The sequence below is a fragment of the Psittacula echo genome, assembly GCF_963264785.1.
Source record: "Psittacula echo genome assembly, chromosome: 1".
Lineage (NCBI taxonomy): Eukaryota > Metazoa > Chordata > Aves > Psittaciformes > Psittacidae > Psittacula > Psittacula echo.
The window spans coordinates 153,182,521-153,197,548 of NC_137735.1; the positions used below are offsets into that span (position 1 = coordinate 153,182,521).

Sequence of the window (15,028 nt, forward strand, 5' to 3'; positions counted from 1 at the left end):
AAAAGTTTGGCTGTGCCAGAACTGCACTTTTTTGATGGCAAAAATCATTTACTAATTATTCTAATGTATGAGATAGTATGGATGTGAGTCTGCTTTTATATTCCTGATAAAATGCAGTGTCACTCAGTCAAGAGCAATATAAAGCATTATAAAGCAAAACATTGCTTTGTATCAGGCTGTATTTTTGTTCACTGAATAACACCGCCACAAGAATCAGCCTCTCTGAATCATTTATCTCTTAAGGGAAAATTACCTGCCTGACACATCATTCTTTAATGTAATTTTTCCATGTCTTCCTCCTTCCAAAGGAAATGCAGGGCTATACTTTAGAAATCATTTACACCGTAGCAGGTGTGGCATTTGGTAACTTTACTTGCATTAAATAAGCAAGTACTCCTAAAGAGCCCTTACAAAAATTTAAGTTGGGAATCTTCAGGAATCTCAAGGAATCTCAGGAATCCTGCCTTACCATACTTAAAACAAAGAATTATGTATAAGTGTGTGTTATTTTTGCAACTATTTTTAAGGTTGGGGAGCAGGCAAAACATTTTTAAATGTTTGTATATCTCCACATTTTCATATGCTGAGCTAAATGGCAGAAAATACGTGCCAGGGCAGCTCAACCTATTTATTTTCTTGTGACCGACCTTGGAAAATAGTGCAATCATTGTTAGCAAGAACAGCAAATTCATCTTCATCAGGAGTTTAGATAAGGAGAGGTTTTACAGGAAGTTGTAAGAAAGAAAAGCACTTTCTACAGCAAAATGTATTGTTAAAAGACCGTTCTTGTAAAGTGTTTGGTCATTGGGAGTTATTTGAAAAATAACCATAATAGAAATGTTATCTTAAAACACATGAGCTTCTGAAGAACTTGAGTAAAACCCAAACATCTGGGGTGGCTCTTTTTCATGGAGAAGCACTTCTGAAAATTGCAAAATTAAAATACAATTTCCTAATGAAACATGCCATTTACAGCACTTCAATCACAAAAACTTCTTCTATTTTTTTTTTTTCTCAAAAATAAAAATTAAGAAGTTTTTGCATGGGTAGGAAAACATACACACCATGGTTTACTCAGAGCTCTAGTTCCTGAAGGTTTGTTCCCTTTCAACAATACTTTTAGTTTCTGCTCATATTCCTATCTAACTCCTTCTTTCTTTCCCTACTTAAGAGCACCCTTTTTATTTTCTTAGAAAAACTAAGCTAAACTTCATTTAATTTATCACAAAGCAGTTTAAATTACAAAAATGTTCAAACAAAGTTCTAGTATGATTACGAAAGGCTGATTTCTACATCCACAAAGACAGAAGGACCATAGCAAATATAACTCCCCTGGCTGTGTGGAAGAGACATTGATGCTTCAGGCTATTTATTGTCTTTTCAGCTCTGGACCTCCCGAGGACTCTCATCAGCACTATTGCTGAAGAATCTCAGTGCTCCTCAGGCCTCAATGGTTTGACACAACTTCAACTCTCTCAAGTAATGGCGCATTAGTAGAATAATTCCCTGTTCACAGTATGCCTGTTTGTGAGCTTCACTAATGAAGAGTCACTGACCAGGACATTCCATGCCCATTACATTGGACAGTACTTATCCCAGATTTGGCACTTTTCCAGTATTTTCATTAATGATTTGTACAATGAAATCAATAGCACTTGGATCAGCTTCACAAACAATGAAATGCTTGGGGAAGCTGCTAGCCCTATGCAGGCGGCAGGATTTGAATTCAGGACGAACTGAAGAAACAAAATGAATTACGGAAATAAGATGTATGCAGTCATTTCACTAAGGACAAACCCGAAGCACAGCACTTGAGAATAATGAACTGAACAAATATGAGATGGGGATGACCGGGCAGCAGTTCCACAAATGGGGTCAGAGGTTGTAGTGGGTCACAGAATAAACATGAGTCAGTGATGCCACAAGGTTGCGAAAAAGCAGATAATCATCCCAGAAAAGTGGAAAGACTTTGTTCAGATGGAGTACTATCTTCAGCCTGAAGCATCATTTCCGGGAATGCCAGGAATCAAATGGAGAGAGTACAGAGGAAAGCAGGTAGAGGTCTCTGAGCCTGGGAAACATTGAAAGGACCACCTACAAGTGAGAAGACTGCAGGGTGACATGATAATTGTCTTCGGACATGTAAAAGGCTACTGCAGAGAGACCAGGTGGTAGTGGATTTAAATTGCAACAAGAGAGAACTGGACAAATCTCTGCCAAGAATGATACAGGCATCCATAGATTTGCTTTGAGAACACAGGATAGGCTAGATGACCTTCAAGGGCTACTTTCTTTGTCTGTTTTCTATGACTTCTCTAATGCAACATTCAGTAAAACCTTTTAATTGCTCCAGAAGCAAAAAACCAAACATGTCAGCAGCTTTGGACACTTATTTTTCAGTGCAGAAATAAATTAATCTAGCCCTCCCCAACTAAAAATTACTACCTCTAAATTTCAGAAAAAGTAGAAGACCAACATCTCTACACCAACTGAGAGAAATGGAAGAAAGTAGGAATATGGCTTCTTGGGAATGAATAAAAATATTTTCCAAATAGAAAGGATAAAAAACCAAACACAGTAACAAGATGATTGCTTAAAACATTCATGACTGTGTTAATGCCTGACAATTGTATATGAATACTGAGGACTTTCATATGAAATTGCTTCATGACAAAATGAATAAACAAGCTTTAGCAAAATAACTATTTCTTGCGTAGACACAACATTTTAGAATAAAGCATTCACCTCGTTCTTCAAAGTCATTTTTCTCCTGAAACGGTTTTTCCCACAGGAGAATTTTAGCTACAGAGTTAGACCAGATTAATTATTGTAACTATTTTACCACCACCCACAACAGGAAGGAGACTGGCTCCTCAGGCTTCCAATTAACCAGAACCTGCTCTTTGGACTTCAGGGTGGGCTCAGTGTTCCATGGTTTTTATTCTTAATCTAGATAAATTCTAACTGGGGTTTTAATTGAATTATCCCTTTGCTTGGGAACATATTTCCTGGTATTGTTGAAGTTGGCAGGAGAAAAGAAAGTAATGCTTTGTGTCAAATACTTCTCCTACACAGACAGGAACATGTCTCTGTCATTGATTTCATTCACAACTGCCTGTACACAGAAAGGCACGATCTGGCTTTTTAAATTTAGAGAAAGGATTTCACAGGTAATTTGGAATAGATTTCAGAGAATCACCCTCAATAATCCCCAAAACTTCTATGGTAGTGTTTGATGTTACTCAAAACCTGCACCTCATTTATAGGATTGTTATTTTACACCTATAAAACTAAAATACCATGAGAGCAATTTTTGTACTTGACTATTTAACAGAAAGAAAAGGTTTAAATGTTCTACCCAGCACTGGGCATGAGAGACTACAAACTTGGGTCCTGATCTTAATGTCCACATGCCTGTGAGGGACCCATTGACTCCACTGATCTCAAGGACATAGATGCCCCACTGAATGAAGGCAAACCATTATCAGAGATACAGCAGATCACACCATCCTCTATCTCTTCTCCTCTTCCATTCATCTGCATGCCAGAGCACATCATGTATTTCAACTCAGCCCAGCTGCAAGAACAATTACCAGTCACCAGATGTTTGTGATCACAAATTTAGCAAAAGATACTGCATCCAGAGCTGAGCTGATGAAAGACGTGAGCTTTCCTTACATACTTTACGCAAAGTATCTTGTGTTGCTTAAAATCACTCTGGAAAGCCACTGACTTTGCACTGAAACAAATAAGGAAGCTTCACAGCCGGTTTGGCTGTAGTAGCAGCAACACCCCAACACAGCACAACCTTTCTGCAGCAAGTTTCTTATCGTGGCATGAATGTGCATCTGGAACCTGAGACCACACTTGGCTCAGAAGGATTACAGGTTCAAAGACAGTGGCTAGGAAGAACTGTCTGAAGAAAATCCAACCGCCTACCCACTCAGGTTTACACTACCAGTTATATTATCTGTACAGCATTCCTGTGTGCCTAGCTTCCACTTGATTATCCACAGATAGATAAAAAGCTGAATTAGTCATACAAGTTCTGATAATGCTTAAAAGAATCACAGATTGGTTATTGCAGACATTTTAGGGCTACATAATAACAACAATATTTGTAACTTCTACTGCTGAAATATTTGTTCAAATACTTATGTGGTCTTATACAGCAATGATCATCTACATATGGTAGTGTGTATGTATGCATTTGTATGTACAGAAGCATGAAACCTGGTAGGGCAATACTGTAAAGTTCTACAAGTGGTTTAAAACTAAAGTTCTATGTGTGCTTTAAAACTACAAGTATTTGCATAGTCCTCTTAATTTATAGAAGTAGAATTCTCCTTGTTTAATTAATTCAATAATAAGGAATACAAAACCTTGAGAGATGTTACAATAAATGCACTAGCATACTTCACACTCTATAAAATAATGTAAGCCTTTACTATTCTTCAGTACTTTTAGATTGTGGATTTATATTGGATAGGAAAGAAGAACAGCTATACTTTGAAATGCAGAGGCTGTTCCCCGAATGCTGGGCTCAGGTGCTCACACAGAAACCTATTACCTAATGTATGCATTTAAAAATAGATCATCATAACCTAGTACTGTCTTCATTATGATTTATAAACAGCTGGAGCTTCAGACTTGAACTAATTTGTTTTATTTTTCTTTACATGTAGCACTCAGTAAGAAAGTATTTTGTTTACGTACAAAAGTCTGTAGTGATTACACAGGAAAACTCCCACACCTGCCTTTTAAGAACTGCAGGATTTGGGACCAAATCCCCACAGAAGATCTTCAATTACAAGCAATATAATATTATATAAATACAAGATCCTTACAGTAGTAAAAGGTGTTCTGAAGGGCTATAACATTGTGGAAAAACATTTATTTAATCTAGGTCATGCTTGCCTAGAAAGGTTGGTCCGGATGATCCTTGAGGTCCCTTCCAACCTGGTATTCTATGATTCTGTTTCCTCTGCATATAGAATCATAGAATCATAGAATAGTTAGGGATGGAAAGAACCTTAAGATCATCTAGTTCCAACCCCCCTGCCATGGGCAGGGACACCTCACACTAAACCATGTCACCCAAGACCTAATCCAACCTGGCCTTGAACACCGCCAAGGATGGAGCACTCACAACCTCCCTGGGCAACCCATTCCACTGCCTCACTATCCTCACAGTAAAGAATTTCTTCCTTATGTCCAATCTAAATTTTCCCTGTTTAAGTTTTAACCTGTTACCCCTTGTCCTGTCACTACAGTCTCTGATGAATAGTCCAGACCGGTCTTGTTCGACATCTTTGTCAGTGACATGGACAGTGGGATTGAGTGCGCCCTCAGCAAGTTTGCCGATGACACCAAACTGTGTGGTTTGGTTGATAGGCCGGAGGGAAGGGATGCCATCCAGAGGGACCTCAACATGCTTGTGAGGTGGGCTGATGCCAACCTGATGAAGTTTAACCATGCCAAGTGCAAGGTCCTACCCCTGGGTGGGAGCAATCCCAGGCACAGCTACAGGTTGGGCAGAGAAGAGATTCAGAGCAGCCCTGCAGAGAAGGACTTGGAGGTGTTGGTCGATGAGAAAATGAACATGAGCCGGCTGCAGTGTGCGCTCACAGCCCAGAAAGCCAACCGTATCCTGGGCTGCATCAAGAGGAGCGTGACCAGCAGGTCGAAGGAGGTGATCCTGCCCCTCTACTCTGCTCTTGTCAGACCTCACTTGAAAGTATTGTGTGCAGTTTTGGTAAAATCATAGAATAGTTAGGGTTGGAAAGGACCTTAAGATCATCTAGTTCCAACCCCCCTTCCAAACCATGTCACCCAAGGCTCTGTCCAACTCGGCCTTGAACACCGCCAGGGATGGAGCATTCATAACTTCGTTGGACAACCCATTCCAGTGCCTCACCACCCTAACAATAAAGAACTTCTTCCTTATATCCAATCTAAACTTACCCTGTTTAAGTTTTAACCTGTTACCCCTTGTCCTATCACTACATATACTGAAAGTCACCAATAAAGATACAGCTAGGTAAGATCTACTGCTAGCATTTTGGCAGCAATGAAGGTCTCTGAATTTCTATCTGACAACAGACGGTACTTGTTACACACTATCCCGACAATATTTAAATAAAGAATATTTGTAAAAGTTAGTGGTTTGAGTCCGGGAATGATGGGCAAGTCCAGTACATAATTAACCTTCGTTCCCTTCATCTTATAGCAAAATTTTCATTCATACTATTATCTCAACAATTTTATTTCTCTGTGAGACTTTTTCATTTCAGACTGTTTACTAGAAAATGATATCAAATTAGGTCATGACCTTGAGGAGTACTGTAAACTAACATGATGTTAAAATAACTTAGCAATCTGAACAGAAAGGAACAGAATTCCATCCTTGGCAGTGTTCAAGGCCAGGTTGGATGAGGCCTTGGGTGACATGGTTTAGTGTGGGGTGTCCCTGCCCATGGCAGGGTGCTGGAACTAGATTATCTTGAGGTCCTTTCCAACCCTAACTATTCTATGATTCTATGATTCTATGAACTATTTGTGTTTAACAATAGCATTCACTAGTCATAATTAACTCTGAAGTCCCATTATACCATGTTCCTCTTTTTAAATGTATTACCTATGTTGACATTAATTCATAAATCTACTTAATGACATCTCACAAGATAGTACTTTAAGTTATGTTAAAGTTCTAGTGAAGGGATTCCATTCCTTCCTGTAGCTTCCTTGTTCATTAACAGCAGCCAGGATCACCTGCTCATAAGTTTGTCCACATGTGCTTACCTGTGCATGTAAGAGTACTGTATGAGGAAAAACTAGGAGAGTTTGTGACCTAGACTTTTTGCATTTCTTAATGTGAGGTGGTTGTGAGTAATGTAGATTGTTGGAAAGGACCTTAAGATCATCTAATTCCAACCCCCCTGCCATGGGCAAGGACACCTCACACTAAACCATGTCACCCACGTCACATATGTGTTGAGTTAAATAACAAAACATCATGATGTATTGTATACATGTTAGTTCCTTACAGAACTGTCTGCTATTTTAAAATTCTTTAGATAATTTGTACAATTTATAGTTGCTTTTTCCTGTCATACCACAACAAAAGCTTAAGATTTCTTAGTACAGCATGACAAAATCCCGTATCAAGTTCCAGTGCCATTATTTCAATAAGGTATACCCTATCACAAATACTGCAACATGAAATCTATCACATCCAGTCCTGCAAAAGTTTTAGTACATGCACAAAATCATGCACGTGATGACCACATGACCCTATTCAGATGGGTAAGTTTCTTACACAGCGAAGTTTTATGTCAGTATTATGGCAACTGAGCCACTCCTGGGCTGTAAGAAAATCCAAATCACCCGAAGTTCATACCATCATCTTTTTTCAATCCAAAGAAGGCCATCAGAAGAATGGTGTGATAAGCACTTCCACAGCAACAACCAAATAAATGCGCTCTCTCTCTTTCCCTGCTGAATGCACTGACAAACCTTTTAATGGAGTGCCATGGGGGTACGATAAATCTCAAAAAGACGTGTGTTTACATGGCAACTGACAGTAAAATCTGTAATGGTCAAAGGTAAATTTCAGTCTCAGTTGAAAGATCATAGCTATATATTTAACAAAAAAAAGCAATGGCTAAATGAAACATGAAGTACTGCGCTGTTTATTGAATAATTATGCTTCTAGCAGCAACATTAACTACTTAAAGGATTTTAAAGTAAGTAATACCTGCAAATACTTCTGTAACTGTAAACTGGACTCTGCTTGTGACAATCCAAATACATACTTACACATTCAAGGAAAAGAGAATTTAAAACATCATATAGGAAGGGGAAATAAATGTATTGGACATATTTATAGTTCCATAATAAAACCTTCCTACATTTATGAAGAGGAAGGCAATGTTTACAGCTTCCCATAATTTATTTTGGCCTCATAAACTGTTCAATATAGGTTATATATTGGTATCATAAAGTGTAGATTATCTAGGTTTAGACTTAACCACTCTAGTTATGTACATATTTTTCTTTCTTCAGGAAACTGCCAACAGAGAGCACCATGCCTTTCTCAGTTCTATTACTACTCATATATTCAAGCAAAATTCCTTTTGAATAACTGCACTGCAAAACTGCTAGTTCAGCACATTGAAATGAACACTATTTTATTATTTTCTTTAATAACAAATCATTACTGCCAGTAAATAATATAATGTGGATAGATTTTGGTTTGCTTTACATGGCTGCATAAACACATTTCCATCCCTCTGCATAAGCATTTTCAACGAAGTTGGCTATAACGCTGTGTCATGCTTTCATTTCCTAAGTAAGGGGCGTAACGCTGCTCACCCGATACACAGAAGAGAAAGTCTACCAGTTCTTAGTATAAGCAAGGGTTGTCAGTCATTCAATGAAAGCATGACTCAGCAGCTGCTTACTCCCCAAAAGCACTCTGCACCTAGGAGATAAACAGGAGGGGCAATGTCTTTTTACAAGCAAAGAAATTCTCTGGTATGTATATAAACAAAAAATATCCATTCTACAATACTGAATTAATGTATTAATTTTTTCACTAATTCATTTCAATCTTCTCATTGCATATAAAAGAGACTGTATAAACTGCTTTATTCAACCATTCCTAATTTTCTTGCCAGCAGTTGATCCATGCAGATTCTTCAACTGAATAAAATATGTCCATTTTGTTCACTGAAAAAACAGCATACACATTCAGGTAGGAGAGTAATTTTTCTTCCCATAAGAAAAAGTTAACAAATATTGCTGATAATTATTTAAAACTAAAAAACATCTTTCAAAAAAAAAGAAAAAGTTTTCTACACATGGACACTAGCCAACTGAGAATATCCAGACCCACAGCAAACACTCAATCTAAACAGCAGGGGGAAAAGTCCTTCCTCTGAATGTGCAGATGCACATACATCAGCCTGAACACAGAACAACAGTGTATAAAGGAAATCTGCTTACTGCCACTTTATAAGAGATTATGGGTCTAAATTTTATTCTTTAACAAACAATAAGACAGCTATAACATCTCTAACAGACTTCATTTTCACTAGCATAGGAATCCAGGAGAACTGAAGATATAAAACAGTTTCTATCAGATTGTCTAGTGCTCCTCAGTTTCGAGACAGACAACCATGCAAAGTATAATAAAGGTACATAAAACCCAATTCTTACTGTGCAAAACTTGGGGATCTTGAATGAACAGAAGAACAGACTTCAAGAAGAAGCCTGGGGGCAAAAAGAATAACAAATGGAAGTTTTTGTAAATGCCCAAGTCAGCTTTGCCACTACTTATGATACATATCAAATTAAGAATGGGTTCAAAAGTGATTCAACAATTTCATGCAGATGAGCACCAGAAACTTTTAAATACAAACACATGGAGACAACCTTTGGCTCAGTAGCTCCTAGACATCAGACTGCTAGAACATACAGTCCTATGCTTTTTCTTACCATTTGTCACAGAGGAATCCTCTGTTGGCCCCTGTCAGAGAAAATGTATCAGATTTTAGGGACCTTCTGTGATACTGTAAATAGCCGTTGTTGTGCTCTGTGTGCTCAAGATGAAAAGTGGAATTTTATGTTCAGTAAGTAATGGTTGTCATCCACAAAGTAGGATCCAGTCCTCAAGTCATCCAGTCCTCAAAACATTTAGGAATGTCCACAATTTTACTGAAAAAAAAAGGGATAATGCATACAAACTTATACACATTTACAGAATGGAGATCCAATTATAATGTTTTTATTGCTATGTGTTTTCACTGTATTTTTTTTGCAAGAAAGTGAGGAGCTGATCTTGCTGGCTCACTGAGGCTTTATTTTCCATCAAAGTATTGTGCTTACTGATCTCCTGCCCTTGTTCACCCTTTTTTGCCCCGTTAATGCCTCCACACTTACTCTTAACTGGTAAAGCACAGAAACATCTTGCTAACTACACAATTATTACAGTTCTGTTCCCTTACGAATACAGGTCTTGCATAGAGCCTTGCTGGAGAACTCCATCTAATATCTTCAACTTACACTATTTTTAAGGGAACCACAAAAATGCAAGTGACATTTCCAAGATGCGAAGCATTAGATAGTTGACAAACAAGATCCTCAAAGATCTGCTGACATAACAAGTGATGCTGATGTACAGTCTGCCGTAATTACTGCAATAACATCTCTGGGAATTCAAATGTACATGTTAAATTGTACTCTCTGCCACCAGCAAATGGGAGAAGAACAAAAATAGTAGCTCTTATTCCTGTAAGGATCTGAACAAAAATGTGTGAGATAGCTTACAGAAAATGAAAGAGTTTCAAATTCATTTACCAGTTAATAAACAAATGCCATTTCCAAAGCTTTTCTAGATCTGTACTAGACAAAACAAAAGATATAAACAAACAAAAAGATATACTTAAAAACTTACATCAGTTTCACACAGGAAATTAGAAAAAAAACAACAGTGTTTGCTGTGTGGAAAAGATGAATCAAGATTAATGGAGAAACGCTATTTTTAAAACCCGTAAAAATGTTAGAGAGTTAAAAATATAAAGTAAAAAATATTTTTATAGCAACTGGCAATGTCCATTTAAGGCTGACAACTTCTCGCAGATGACTAGTACTGTATATCTCATGCAGCACCCACTGTTTTAAGTTTATTGAAGTACACTAACATAATCAGATGGCTTGAAAACTCAAGACTCAGAATCTCTCCCTATTTTTGGCTTAAATCCACATTATAATTATAGTAAATGTACTATTTTTTAAAAGAATGCTGCTGCTTATGTTCTTAACATAGTGATTTTTTTGTTTTCATATTGCAAAACTGAAACTAGACTAGGATAAACACAGAAGGAAAAAATTAAGGCTTAAACCAAATTTAATATGTGACTCCAGCTCACCATCATAAAGCCCCAAGAGGCAGGATATGCAATCCTGCATTCCTTATGCACTCGTAATACCTCTTGGCTTCAGTGGCAGTTTTGTTTGAGAAAGCATATAATCAGAACCTGTAATTTCATTAATTACATGCTACAGGCAGTCCATGTGAGGTAAGAATAATGAACCAAACTGTTTGGAAGGATGGTGGAACCCATAGCTCCGCCTCCATCTTCGTGGACCACTGAGTCCACGCAGCAAAACCATGAGTCCTTGTTTTCCCCACTCACTCACCCATACTTCCAGCTCTTCCTCGTGACAGACCGTGGCTGTCATGTAAAGATCACTTTGCAGATGCTTCACTCAGGATGTAATGTAGCTCTCAGATCCCTGTCACCGTTCTGCATCACTGTCTTTCCCCAGACTCTTGACAGTATCAAGGAGTTCACCAGATGCACATCCTTACTCTGCTGGGATTTTTATATTATTCATAGTAGGCACAGGCAAAATGAATGTTATGTAGCTATTAGTACAGATTGCTTTGACATATTACATGTTTTACTAGATATCCTTTGGGCAATTTAGGAAGCATCATCTAAAAACCATGTGGATGGACTTGACTTTTACATTATTATTGTACACATAACTTTTTGATGCATAGCATAAACACAAATGACTTTACTGGGCACATCCTACACAGGGCTTTGCAGTATTCCACAAGGTTTGTTTATATACATAGGAAGAAATAGCATGAAACAAGAACCTCCCATATTACAAAGGACTTTTATTTGCTTAAACATGAGCAAAGAAAAAACATGGGCACTTAACAGCTACTTCTTTTTCTAAACATAAAAACAACCAATGCAATTCAAAAAGAAACTGTTCACAGGCCACTTACTTGTAGGCCATGTTATGGTATGGGGTAAATCTACACCACAGCCTGAGCTGCACACCAGCATTTAGAAGAGCATAGCAGACAGCTCTTCAGATGAAACCACCCCATTATCTTCCTGTGTAATACTTTGAAAACTCCAGCTCATTTCTACCCATATAACTGAACACAATTTTTACAACACCTAGCAACTAACTTACCATTTCTTTTACAATGTCCATACAGTAACATACATTATCTTCATTTGTCTGGTTTTGCTTTGTTTTGAAAGTGTAAAGCATCACCCCATAAAAGACTATAAGGCCTTTCAGCATGGGAAACCTCACTAAGACACATCATCCATAGCTCTATATTAAAGAAAATACAGAAAACTGGTTTTCAGTGTTTAAAAAAAAAAAAAAATCCTCAGCAGTTTTTAGTCTCCAGAATTGTGCTGGGTTATCTTCTGAATACAAAAAGTAGGAACACAATCTCCAGATTAAGAGATTCTCAACTATCCTAAAGGCTCAGACATCATAAGGAAGCTTGCAATGAGTAGGTGCACACATCTATAATAAAAACCTAGAAATAAAAGGCAAACAAACATAAGGTATAAAGATGAGTGTGACTGAGGGACAAGGAAGATGAAAAGAAAGGGGAGGAAAAAACAACATAAGAACACCAAAAAAAGGGAGAAAGAAAAGCAGGACATTAAAACAAGTGAATCGTTGAAACTGTGGTGGGAGGAACTGAGGAACATTAACTTTTATTATTCTGATTACAAAATACTTTTCAAAACTGGATGAAACACATTGTATGTATATTTTGCCAAGGACATTCTTGGCAACTACAAAGTCAGGAAAATTATAATTCAATCAGTGAGGCATTACTTAAAACCACTTGAAAAAGCAGACCATTTGAACCATCAAACAGGCTGCATGGATAACAATTTTAAAGACTCAATATTCCAGAGCAGTGCAGATTGCACTCGCATGTTGCACAGTGAGCCTTCCAATAATGGGGCCATTAGAAAAAGAGCAATTTGTCTTCCTGTACATATTTTATCATTTTTTCTTCTCATAATGAGCAAAGAAGCCTCATCATTTTTTTCCTCCTCATAATATTATGGTGGTTCTAGTAAAAAAGAAAAATCAAGCACTTGTGCAGTAAAACTTTGTTTTGCTATAGAATCTGGTTTCAAGAACTGTACTGCTCATGGCAACCAGGTCACATCCATGAAGGCAACTTCTGTATTTACCGGCAGCACATGGGACACTTCATCGTGTACCAAATCTGTGCACTTGCCTTGAAAGAGATCCTGGAAACGTTAGAGCTACATCACTGCGCTTGTTGTTATGCTCTCCAAGCCCACAATAAAGAGGTCACCTTGACCTCTCTCGTGTAAACTGTAATTTCACAGAACTGCTGACACCTGAAGAATGGGACTGACTGGAGGACGCATACGGCATCCACCGTTCCCATTCAAAGAGGCGTGTGACCTGCCTCCCCGGTAGCAATGCTTATTTACCTATCACCGTGACGGCACTTTCAAGCGGCGCTGTGCGGTCCTTCGGTTTAACCCGTCAGACCGCGGCAGCCTTTGCGGACCTCCTACCGAGGCTGCCACATTTCCAGGAGGACCGAACGCGCTACGGCTGCAGCTCTGAAACACCGCAGCACCCCAGTCTCACTTCCTTCGCCTGCAAGCGGAGGAGGCTCGGCCCCAAAGGCTCCCTGAGCGGCAGGTGGCTCCGAGGGGCCGAGTTCACCCCTAAAGCACCCCGAGATGAGTGATCTCAAACCCCGCTACGAGACGCCTAGCACCCGACTCACACACACTAAGGACACATCGCCGGTGGCTCAGTACGGGCAGCGCCCGGCCCGGCTCGGCCCGGCCCAGCCCATGAGCAGCACGGGCAACGGCCTCCGCCGCGCCCCTCTGCCCCGAGGCTGTGCGGGAAGACGCGGAGCGCCGCACCGCACCGCCTCACGCTCCGGGGCCGGGTTGCGGGAGGGGGGGATGGGATGGGATGGGAGGGGAAGGGGAAGGGGCGTGACGTGACGAGCCGGATGGCGCGGGGGGCGGGGGCAGAACTGCGGGGATGGAAAATTTTCGGCTCCGCATCTCCCGCGCGTGCCCCGCCCCCCGCTGCCGCCGCACATCCAGAACGTTCCGCAGCGGCAGCGGATGGGCCCCCGCCGCCTCCAGCCGCCCGCCGGCTTTCCCGCCTGCCGCCGGTGGTCCTCAAGCAGGGCCCGGCCCTTCTGCGCTGTCTCAGTTCGCGTTTCCCCCTCCGCAAGGCCCGGGAGCGCAGGTGGCTCTGCCGGGGTCGCTGCCCCTCGACGGTGCTAGCGGCTCCCGGCCAACTGCGGCCGCCCCGGGCCGGTTCAGATGTGCTGTTAAGCGGGCCTCACACCGAGTGTGGGTGCTGCAGGAGTAGGGGGAGAGGGAACACGGAGAGGACAAGCGAATAGAAAGTCATTCTCCATACAAGCCAGACATTCTCCATACTCGAGGCTGGCAGCACCACCTACCTCAGACCCCCTCTGTCTCCAGAAACAGTGGCCAAAGGGTCCCCTGCAGTCGTGTCCAAGCCTCCTCTGGAGCTGCAGTCCCGCAGCGTGTGTGAGGGGCTCAGGCGAAGACCAAAGCCGGGCTGTCCCTTTCTACAAGGGGTAGAGCAGCGAAGCCCCCCGGAGTTTCTGATTGCCTGAGGAAAGGCAAGAGGGATGTTTTCCCCCCTCCCCTTTCTTCCCTCCACCGGGGTTTATCCTGCTTGGCATCACTAGGGGGAGGCCGTCATTCCGGATCGCTTTCCCGGAGGAAACGCTCGAGGCTCGCACGTGCGTCGCTGCTTGCTCGCACGTCAAAAATAGCGCGTGACGGCAGCGGGTGGCTCTGGGCCGGTGGCACCGCATCCCGGCCGTGCACTGAGCCAAGGGGCAGCGCCGGGGTGGGAACTGGGGGGGAGCCCCCCCGTCTCCCCGATCAGTCCGTACCCGGCACTGCCGTCACGCTGCGGGTGCAGCACGGGGCAGGCGGAAACACCTTTCGCACCGTGCGCCCCCGACAAGCCCCGAGCCTCCCGTCTCCGCGGTGGAGCGCAGCCGCCCCGCCGTGTACACGGGAGAGCTGCCCGGAGCCACCACCGCTACCATGCACCGGCGGCCCCGCTACCGACCCCCCGCAGGGCACAAGCCGGTGAACCGGTTTCCACCCTTCCGTCGGGCGGCGGTGCTCCCCTTGTC

General features: G+C 41.3%; 1 long non-coding RNA gene across 4 annotated transcripts; it reads right to left on the reverse strand.

Annotated features, from left to right (window-relative positions):
* Positions 1 to 4,296: 4,296 nt before the first annotated feature.
* Positions 4,297 to 15,022, reverse strand: LOC308231716. 4 transcript variants are annotated; one of them, XR_013958724.1, is made up of 3 exons: positions 14,315 to 15,020; positions 9,499 to 14,208; positions 4,297 to 9,273 (listed from the first exon to the last, which is right to left on the reverse strand). It is a non-coding gene; the product is annotated as an uncharacterized lncRNA (long non-coding RNA). The 4 variants fall into 4 exon arrangements; XR_013958725.1 differs by having other exon boundaries at positions 4,297 to 11,375; positions 12,001 to 14,208; positions 14,315 to 15,004; XR_013958726.1 differs by having other exon boundaries at positions 4,298 to 7,589; positions 8,374 to 14,208; positions 14,315 to 15,022.
* Positions 15,023 to 15,028: the final 6 nt, after the last annotated feature.